General features: G+C 41.4%; 1 protein-coding gene across 3 annotated transcripts in view; it reads left to right on the top strand.

The window, feature by feature from the left end:
* Positions 1-3,709: 3,709 nt before the first annotated feature.
* The window catches only part of LOC118390960 (protein FAM168A-like), a 70,876-nt gene continuing 63,437 nt past the window's right edge, over positions 3,710-11,148 (top strand). For 2 of the 3 annotated variants that reach the window (XM_035781839.2, XM_035781840.2), the window contains exon 1: positions 3,715-4,271. The gene's annotated coding sequence lies outside the window, so the exon portion shown is untranslated. Of the gene's footprint in view, positions 4,272-11,148 lie in introns of all 3 variants that reach the window. The other variant, XM_035781838.2, reaches the window with a different exon arrangement.

Below are 11,148 nucleotides of genomic sequence, written 5' to 3'. Positions count from 1 at the left end.
AATTGCACACTTAAAACAATCTAAAGCTAATGATTCTCTGTGGCCAAATCATGTTCTCTGGTCTAGTATTTTGAATGATATAGCTCATTTTGAATTGATATAGCTAATTTTGGTACATTTAATAAAATGTACTTTAGGGGAAGCTTACCTTCTCCTAGCCTATTGGATGTGCCACCTATGCCAACATCAATGTGAAAGTAACCAGTGCATAAAACAGCTGGCTGAGTTCAAATTCAAAGCAATACATGCCTGACCAGCAAAGCAAACTGTCTGGCATTGTTTCTGCGCCCTGCTTTCTTAAAGTGAGAGAAAGGGGCGCAGGCTGACAGCTTCTCTCCGAGCGATTTAATCGAGATTGGAATGATTTTAGTCTACATTTTTATAGCCTACTTTTACATTTTTTGGTCTTGAGCTAGGGTATGTCAGCATACCCTGCCAAACCAAACTGAAGCCCCTGTCTCAGGGTTTGACCTTGAACAAGACTCTATTTTTTCTCTCTGTACACTCTGTGGCCACTAGATGGTCCTATTCCTACCCCTATCAGTAGCACAACACTATTGTATTGAAGATCATGGTCAGCAAAGTCAGCAGTGACCCACTGAGTTCCATGACATTAAATTACATAACATGACAGTCCCTCAACATTCATCATAGCCCACCAAATGCATTTCTCTACTAGTGTGTTCTGTAGGATATTGTATCAGTGGTCAATGGTACTAGATGTTGGTGACAGTAGCCCTATGTCTAGAGTGTAAGTGTTTTTAGACACAGCCCACCAACTTCCTGTCCTGTTAAGATAACAGACCCTCTTTAACCCAATCCACTGGTCTGCCCGAAATAACACTGACTTCTAGCTGTTTGGAAAGCACTCCGTCAAAAGGGGCTACATAACGCATATCATATGTCAATAACATTCATGACAGCTAGTGTCTTGACAATTATCTCAACAATCATGATGACACAAAACCAATGTGTGGTTCAGCTAATTTGTTTGGTAAAACACCAGCCAACTTGTAAAATAACTATCAGCTGTCACCTGTTATGACATTATTATGACATCAATCAATTATATGGCTTCTAGGAAAGAGTGCTCAAGTCAAGTCATTCTGTAAACTGCACAGGCCTATCACATTACTTGTGGTAATAAAATCAGAATTAGACTGCAGGGTCTGCAAATGTCAATAGATTTCAGAAGACTGTGCTCTCTGCAAATTAACACTTAGAGTTGATCAGTTTCACAATTCCTGACATTTAATCCTAGTAACAAAATTCCCTGTTTTAGGTCAGTTAGGATCACCACTTTATTTTAAGAATGAAATGTCAGAATAATAGTAGAGAGGATGATTTATTTCAGCTTTTATTTCTTTCATCATCATCGTTTTGGGTAGCCTTGAACAAGCTTCCCACAATAAGTTGGGTGAATTTGGCACATTCCTTCTGACAGAGCTGGTGTAACTGAGTCAGGTTTGTAGGCCTCCTTGCTCGCACATGCTTTCTCAGTTCTGCTCACAAATTTTCTGTAGGATTGAGGTCAGGGCTTTATGATGGCCACTCCAATACCTTGACTTTGTTGTCCTTAAGCCATTTTGCCATAACTTTGGAAGTATGCTTGGGGTCATTGTCCATTTGGAAGACCCATTTGCGACCAAGCTTTAACTTCCTGACTGATGTCTTGAGATGTTGCTTCAATATATCCACATAATTTTCCATTCTTCATGATGCCATCTATTTTGTGAAGTGCACCAACCCCTCCTGCAGCAAAGCACCCCCACAACATGATGCTGCCACCCCTGTGTTTCACGGTTGGGATGGTGTTCTTCGGCTTGCAAGCATCCCCCTTTTTCCTCCAAACATAACGATGGTCATTATGGCCAAACTGTTCTATTTTTGTTTCATAAGACTAGAGGACATTTCTCCAAAAAGTATGATCTTTGTCCACATGTGCAGTTGCAAACCATAATCTGGCTTTTTTAATGGCGGTTTTGGAACAGTGGCTTCTTCCTTGCTGAGCGGATATAGATACTTTTGTACCTGTTCCCTCCAGCATCTTCACAAGGTCCTTTGCTGTTGTTCTGGGATTGATTTGCACTTTTCACACACCAAAGTACGTACATCTCTAGGAGACATAACGTGCCTCCCTCTTGAGCGGTATGATGGCTACGTGGTCCCATGGTGTTTATACTTGCATACTATTGTTTGTACGGATGAACGTGGTACCTTCAGGCATTTGGAAATAGCTCCCAAGGATGAAGCAGAAATGTGGAGTTCTTGGCTGATTTCTTTTGATTTTTCCATGATGTCAATCAAAAAGGTACTGAGTTTGAAGGCAGGCCTTGAAATACATCCACAGGTACACCTCCAGTTGACTCAAATGATGTCAATTAGCCTACCAGAAGCATCTAAAGCCACTGCATAATTTTCTGGAATTTTCCAAGCTGTTTAAAGGTACAGTCAACTTAGTGTATGTAAACTTCTGACCCATTGGAATTGTGATACTGTGAATTATATGTGAAATAATCTGTCTGCAAACAATTGTTGGAAAAATCACTTGTGTCTTGCACAAAGTAGATGTCCTAACCAATTTGCCAAAACTATAGTTTCTTTACAAGAAATCTGTGGACTGTTTGTAAAACGAGTTTTAATGACTACAACCTAAGTGTATGTACACGTCTGACTTCAACTGTACCTGCTGCTAGCTCACCTCACATCAAACTAGCTGAGGTAACTTAATAGATTCTTTGTCTGGTGTGTTTATCTTCAGTTGCCACTGTAAAGCTTGGCCCTAAATTCCGTTGCATGTTTTTGTCCCTTAACTTAACCTCCTGGTAGCTTTCTGGGGCTGAGGCCTTTGAGTTCTTGTTGAGTTTGGTATTTTGGGGTATTTTATTAGGATCCACATTAGCTGTTGCAAAAGCGGCAGCTACTCTTCCTGGGGTTCACACAAAACATAAAACATGACATACTATTGAACATCAACAGACAAGAACAGCTCAAGGACAAAACTACATCAAAGTTGTTTTTTAAAGGCACACATAGCCTGCATATCAATACATACATAAACTATCTAGGTCAAATAGGGGAGAGGCGTTGTGCCGTGAGGTGACTTGCCTAGTTAAATATTTAAAAGAAAAGGTTAGAATTTGGTTTTCTGTTGACTTGTCATGTTTGTCTGATTCTATAAAACTCAGTCAAACTATCAAAAAAAAGTGGGACTCTCACTGTTTGTTATTCGCATACAAAACATATTATAGTGCTATTATGTCCATCACTCATGAGTGCCATGGCAATAGTGAAAACACAACAGAGCTCAAAAGGCAGGAATGCCACGTATGTTTTGCAAAGTCATCTGGCACAAATCTCCAATTTGATTTCCAATATTTCTTATAGGAAACCCTCCCTGCTATTGTCATGCTCATTCTATAGAGCAAAGGTATTCAACTCTTAGCCGACGAGGTCCGTAGCTGGCTAGTTTTCAGTTCTACCTGATAATTAAATAGAATGGAACCGAGTCAAACATGTTGTTTCCATATGTTTGATACCCTTACATTCCATTCCAGCCATTACAATGAGCCCGTCCACCTATAGCTCCTCCCACCAGTCTCCTCTGGTAGCGACACTTCTGAATTGGTCCCTGTTTGACATTCACCTATAAGAAAAAGTTCCTCCCATTGTGTTTGCAAGGTTTTACCCAAGACAGTACAATATGAAGACAGAAACTGATTTTCCAATAGATAGCCTACGAGGTCTTAGCCTGCTGGTTTTCAGTTATACCTGATAATTAAATGGAATGGAATAAATGGAACACGACGTTGGCAAGCTAAGATCATGCGCATAAACAGTCATCCGCTCTAACGGTCGTTTCGCGCTGAACTGCGCATATGCAGACTGTCAAATCAAGGCTCTCCTTCAATATAAAGTTGTTTTTGACGAAAGCTTGTCAGTTTGAAAATAACTTATCTAAATTACTTCACAAACCCCAAACACCGACCTGGTCTGCTTGGTCCCGGAAGTATCGCGATGTTGCGCCTCTGGGTTTAGAAACTCTGTGGTTTTACTGCCACTCCGATACCTCTCCTTTGCTCTCTCTCAATATTCCCATCCCCCCACTTTATGTGGATGTCGACGTTACCAAAACGCTACTTAGAGAACCCACCGAAGTAAACCTTGGAGAAAACTGCCAGCACTGATCAAGGGAAAAGAGTGACAACACCGAACTCGGCATATAATTAAAGGCAAGGTGCTCCACGATAACAAATTCCCTTTGACATTTGGTGAGTTTGATATTATAACGTGATCTAATATTTTAGACAGATGTACCCTGAGAATGTAAATATATAGATTTGCTATGCATATATAAAATATGTAATGGTCATGCATGGTTAAAAATATTACAGATGGGTAAACTAGGCTAGACGTTGCACGCCATAGATCCAAGGGCAAAGAAAACAAGACAATAGTGTTTGTGTGTAGCAATGCGGCTTGATGTGTGCAACAATGCCTTATCGCGGTTGCAACGGCTTTGGATCTAAATGATGCATTATAAAACATGACAGGGACCGAGAGTGAGTGCAAAGGAATTGCTGCCGACCTCTTGTCCCGGCTATACATTTTTCCTACTCATGCAGCAACATTTCGGCTGTTGGTAAAGGTTCGTGCTGCTCAAAATGGTGTCGGGACGTTGAATGTGTGACATAAAAAAAACAAGTACATTTCTGAGCACTGTAATTATTTCAGGACCGCGTCCACATGATAGAGAGGACAGATAGGGAAAACTATTTATTTCACTTTCTCACATCAGCTGAATCAAAGTCATTCTTTCAGTTTGATATAGGACAGGAGCTGACATTAATTGATGTGTTGTAGACCTATGCGTGCAATAGCTGCCAGGGAAACGTTTTGTTATTACTTTTCTCTATTTGCGGTGGTGGTTATCTTTTGGAAAGTAGGCTAGTACGATGGCAAAATAGCCCCTTAAGTAGCTATGAAGTTACAATAGGCCTAGGTGGGAAAATTGTGCTTTGTGCAAGGTAAAAAATAGGCCTATGATCAAATCTAAACTGTTCAGTGATAATAATAAAACGCCTAATATTCATAATGTAAGCATGCATAATAAAAATGATACTGTAATAACACTACAATATAACGAGAATAAGAATAATACCACAAATATTGTAGTTGTGATTTTCATTTTGAAGGAATGGATCACTAGCCAATAGAATAGCCTGTTGCATGTCCAAACAATTCACATTTTGAAAAATGTAGAGGTCATTTGCTGCTGCTTTAGAGAGGATGAGCAATCGTTAACAAAACCAAATTTGTTGCTTTATTGACAATGCACGTTGCTTTAGGACTTTAAAACCATAATTTAGGCCTGTGTAGGCTTGCCACCTTTTGTGCATCTGAAATGGCACCCTATCCTTACATAGTGCACTACGTTTGACTAGAGCCCTATGGGGAGCCTTAAGGGAATGTTAGTAAGACGACACAAGGGATGCATCTGAAATGGCACCCTTGGGCTAGGGGAATAGGGTGCCATTGTGGATGCACACCTTGTGTTGGGTTGGTTACACCCCTTTATTGTTCTGGAAGGACAGGATGGACTGGCATGAGTGTCATCTTTATATTGTTGATGTTGTTTGATGAAACCTCAGAATCCATATAGACTTGTCTCTTTTGCCTTAGATTTAGTGTAAAATAAAATGCAAGCATCTGTATTTGAGATCTATCCCTTTCACTGTGCACTGGTAGCTACTCTTGCAGTTACTTATACTTGCAGATACTACAGTTAACTGATGTAGCTTACAGGAAGGGCTAGATAGAGATTTGGGGGTATATCAACTACTTTGAATGTTGTTTTCAATTGCCAAGTACTGTATCTGCAGTGATATAACCCACTACACTCCTCCTGCCTCTCCTGGCTTTATCAAACCATGGATGTGCTTCACAATCACCCCTTGGGCTCTCCCTGCCTTTACCAACAACACAAGGGAGGGAGCGAGAGAAAATAATGACTGAGCAGAGCAATAGAGGAGAACGAGAGAGAGTGATGAACCAACATGCCCGCGGCTATGACCAACTGAACAATTCCCCTGTCTCTGTCTTTGAAGACACCCCAGGGATGTTGAGGATTTTTTTTCTTTGCTGTTTTTTCTTCAAATGTTTTATTTATATCCCACTTTATCTCTCCACGCGGTGTATGTGTCTTTCTAGTTGGTTTACCTGAGGCTGATGGGGATCTCCAAAGCTCACTGAGTCATGCAGCAAGGCCTAGGGCAGAGGCACTGAGACTAGTCTAGCTTAATGTCTCAATGTTTATCTGCTTTTTTTGTGGTTTGTTTCACATCTACCATAAAGCGAATCTACAGAGATGACTTGTAAAAATGTAATGAAAACTCAGAGATGACTGCATTGGGTTAGCACTGGACACTGAACAGACACATTGGCAACACAGGGCATTGTGGGATTTGTAGTTTGGTGTGAAAAGGCTCATGCTGTCCTCACCACAGGACTGAAAGTCACATCAAACATGATGCTCCACATGGTCATGAACCTGAAGACATCCTTCAGTGCAGCAGAGCCATGTTCAAAAGGCAAACATTGTGGAACATTTTAGATAGAAATGACATGAATCCCTATTCCACCCGTCAGAGGCATGTTCGTTCTACATAACATATTTCTACCTGAACGGTCCAGTTCCACTTCGTTGTGGCCTGCAGAACATGTTCCAGGTGTACACTGTGGCATTGTCGCGCGAGGTGAATCTGCTGCTCCACCATCTGTGAGTGCTGCTGTGTGATCTGCTGGGCTCCAGAGGGCAGTGAGACAAAACACACCACAGAGATGTAGAGATGCTCCAATGTAATGAAAACTCTGTGGAAAGGCACTTGTTCCCGTGTTACTGCTTTAATGTGTCTAAATGGCTGATTTCTTCGTTAATGATACACAGTTTCTCATTATTTAATGACTAATCGTTTAATGTCTCGTGTAGCTCAGTTGGTAGAGCATGCAAGGGTTGTGGGTTCGATTCCCATGGGGGACCAATACAAAAAAAGTATGAAAATGTATGCACTCACTACTGTAAGTCACTCTGGATAAGAGCATCTGCTAAATGACTAAAATGTCAAATGTAAAAATGACTAAGGCCTACCCTGTTCCACCATGTCCTGTTAAAACGGTTGTTTCTGCAAGTCCTTTATCTATCTGGATACGTACATAGTATATTGTAATTAATGTGTTGTTGGCCAGTGGCCAGGCTGTTTGTAGTGAAAGGCACAGTGCTGTAAAGTTGCTTTGAAGTTTTATCCGCTAATAGTTATAGTTAAGATTGGAAGAAGGGATCATTAATCTGTACTTAGGGGAAATTCAATCGCAGAGTGAAGGGGAGGGTTCAGGTCAGTAGGAGGATTGGACCCGGCAGCAGGAAGCTGATTGGCTCGTTGCTCGGTCCTCTGGGACAGATGTGTCAGAGGGAATCTGAACTCTCTCTCACCTTAGGTAGCCCTGGGCCGCTGAAACAAGTCTCCACACACGCATACTGTTGAACACGCACAACCCAAACACACAGCAGGCAAAAACACTTGCATTTGCAACTCTCTCACACACACACACACACACACACACACACACACACACACACACACAAGTTCTTTCTCTCTCTCTCTAACACACGCAAAGTGCACACACTCTCACACATTCACTGACTATACAAAACATTAAAAACACCTGCTCTTTCCTTTACATAGATTGACCAGGTGAATCCAGGTGCAAGCTATTGTAAGAATATTTCCTATGTTTCTCACCCTGATTTGCTTTGGCGTCTGTGTTATTGAAGAGTAACATCAACTGCTTACACTGATCCCTTATTGATGTCACTTTTTAAATCTACTCCAATCTGTGTTGATGAAAGGGAGGAGACAAGTTAAAGAAGGATTTTTAAGCCTTGCGATGTGGATTGTGTATGTGTGTCATTCAGAAGGTGAATGGGTAAGACATAAGCATTTAAGTGCATTTGAACGGAGTATGGTAGTAGGTGCTAGGCGCACTGGTTTGTGTCAAGAACTACAACGCAGCTTGATTTTTCACGCTCAACCATTTCCTGTGTGTATCAAGAATAATCCACCACTGGCCTCCCGGGTGGCGCAGTGGTTAAGGGCACTGTACTGCAGCGCCAGCTGTGCCACCAGAGACTCTGGGTTCGCGCCCAGACTCTGTCGTAACCGGCCGTGACCGGGAGGTCCTAGGGGCGACGCACAATTGGCCTAGCGTCGTCCGGGTTAAGGAGGGCCGGTAGGGATATCCTTGTCTCATCACGCACCAGCGACTCCTGTGGCGGGCAGGGCGCAGTGTGCGCTAACCAAGGTTGCCAGGTGCATGGTGTTTCCTCCGACACATTGGTGCGGTTGGCTTCCGGGTAGAATGCGCGCTGTGTTAAGAAGCAGTGCGGCTTGGTGGGGTTGTGCATGACTTTCAAACTTCGTCTCTCCCGAGCCCGTACGGGAGTTGTAGCGATGAGACAAGATAGTAGCTACTAAAACAATTGGATACCACGAAATTGGGGAGAAATAGAAGAAGAATCCACCACTCAAAGGAGCCTTGACACAACTGTGGGAAGCATTGGAGACATGAGTCAGCATCCCTGTAGGTTGAGTCCATGCCCCAATGAGTATTGGGAATATTTTCCTAATATTTGGTATACTCAGTGTGCATACACACCTCAAAGTTATGAGGCGTGCAGGCTCACAGTGAATAGAGAAGTTTCTTGGCTGACTGCTGGCTGAGGAATAATTTTCTTCGGGAGGAGAGCCATCTTGAGATGGTTTCTATTCTCAAAATTGAGGAGAGAGAGAAATTGCGATTCCTTGGCGGGTTCTATGCGGGCTCTAGTTAAAACTAGTGCACCATGTAGGAAATAGGGTGCCATTTCGGATGCATCGGCAATCTCCCTCCACAGCTCTGCAGTTCCTGTAACTGCTCTGTTTTGCTGTAAAAAACTCACCCCTCTCTCTACCGCTGACGTCATGGGTTCACTCCTTTCCTGTCTTCCTCTCTTCACCTAACCTCCATATGTTCATTTGAGCCCCTCCCTTCATTTGTGTGCTGTGTTTTGATGCAGAGCTGAGGAGCTGACAGACACAGGGTTATTTTCTATGGGGGAGATCTGCTGGAATGTGTGTACAGAATTCTCCGCTGCTGTTCCGTAGGCCTTCTCCTGTGGAATGATGGAATGTCGGAGTTGTTCTTTTGGAATGTTGTACCTTTGAACCCTGTCGAGGAGGCTGCCAAAAGGGTGTGTGTTCGAGTCTACAATGACTCCGTAACATGCCCATAGGATTAGGGCTGTGGCGGTCACAACATTTTGCCGGCTGGTGATTGTCAAGTAAATAACGGTCGGTCTCACGGTAATTGACCATTTAATATAAACACATTTAGCATCTCTTTGCTTACACACATGGCCTCCAAGTCATTTTAAAAAGTCTAATAAATACAGTTGAAGTCAGAAGTTCACATACACTTAGGTTGGAGTCATTAAAACTTGTTTTTCAACCACGCCACACATTTCTTGTTAACAAACTATAGATTTGGCAAGTCGGTTAGGACATCTACTTTGTGCATGACACAAGTAATTCTTCCTACAATTGTTTACAGACAGATTATTTCACTTATAATTCACTGTATCACAATTCCAGTGGGTCAGAAGTTTACATACACTAAGTTGACTGTGCCTTTAAACAGCTTGGAAAATTCCAGAAAAGGATGTTATGCTTTTAGAAGCTTCTGATAGGCTCATTGACAGGAAAGGACATACAGTGGGGCAAAAAGTATTTAGTATGCAAGTTCTCCACTTAAAAGATAAATCATTTATATAATTTAAAAGGCTCACAATAAAACAATAGTACGCAATTATAAACACCATGGGACCACGCAGCTGTCATACCGCTCAGGAAGGAGACTCATTCTGTCTCCTAGAGATGAACGTATTTGCTGTACGAAAAGTGCAAATCAATCCCAGAACAACAGTAAAGGACCTTGTGAAGAAGCTGGAGGAAACGGGTACAAAAGTATCTATATCCACAGTAAAACGAGTTCTATATCGACATACAGTGGGGCAAAAAGTATTTAGTCAGATGTGCAAGTTCTCCCACTTAAAAGATGAAACTTCAACTATGACAGACAAAATGAGGGAAGAAAATCACATTGTATGATTTTTTTAAATGAATTTATTTGCAAATTATGGTGGAAAATAAGTATTTTGGAGAAATGTCCTCTGGTCCTCTGGTCTGATGAAACAAAAATATAACTGTTTGGCCATAATGACCATCGTTATGTTTGGAGGAAAAAGGGGGATGCTTGCAAGCTGAAGAACACCATCCCAACCATAAAGCACAGGGGTGGCAGCATCATGTTGTGGGGGTGCTTTGCTGCAGGAGGTGCTGGTGCACTTCACAAAATAGATGGCATCATGAGGTAGGAAAACGATGTGGATATATTGAAGCAACATCAAGAAATCAGTGAGGAAGTTAAAGCTTGGTTACAAATGGGTCTTCCAAATGGACAATGACCCCAATCATATTTAATGGCAATTGCATATTTAATGGCAATGTTACAAAATACTAATTGGGTATATGTAAACTTCTGACCCACTGGGAATGTGATGAAAGAAAGAAATCTGAAATAAATAATTCTCCCTACTATTATTCTGACATTTCACATTCTTAAAATAAAGTGGTGATCTAACTGACCTAAGACGGGGAATTTTTAACTGAGTTGAAATGTATTTGGCTAAGGTGTATCTAAACTTCCGACTTCAACTGTACTTGTGTAGCCTACACCTTCACAATAAATCCATTATATATTTTAGAAGCATGATATGAAGAAAATGTCTACAGCATAGAGTAGGGCTGGGTAATATGGCCAAAATCTCATATCCTGATCTAGGTCATTTCATATCCCGTTAACGATACATATCACAATATAGCACATTTTCTGTAAATTCAATGAATAAATAGTTTGTATTAAATTACCTCTTGTAAAGGCCTATTTCTTATTACATTTTGAATTATTCTCAACAAATATGAAGGTACTTACTCATATTTGATTATTTTATTTAGAACCAGTGCAAAATGTCAATTGAGCATGTAACAAAATATG

The sequence above is a fragment of the Oncorhynchus keta genome, chromosome 12, assembly GCF_023373465.1.
Source record: "Oncorhynchus keta strain PuntledgeMale-10-30-2019 chromosome 12, Oket_V2, whole genome shotgun sequence".
Taxonomy (NCBI): Eukaryota; Metazoa; Chordata; class Actinopteri; order Salmoniformes; family Salmonidae; genus Oncorhynchus; species Oncorhynchus keta.
The sequence above is the reverse complement of the archived record's forward strand: the minus strand, read 5'-3'. Positions and strand labels throughout refer to the sequence as shown.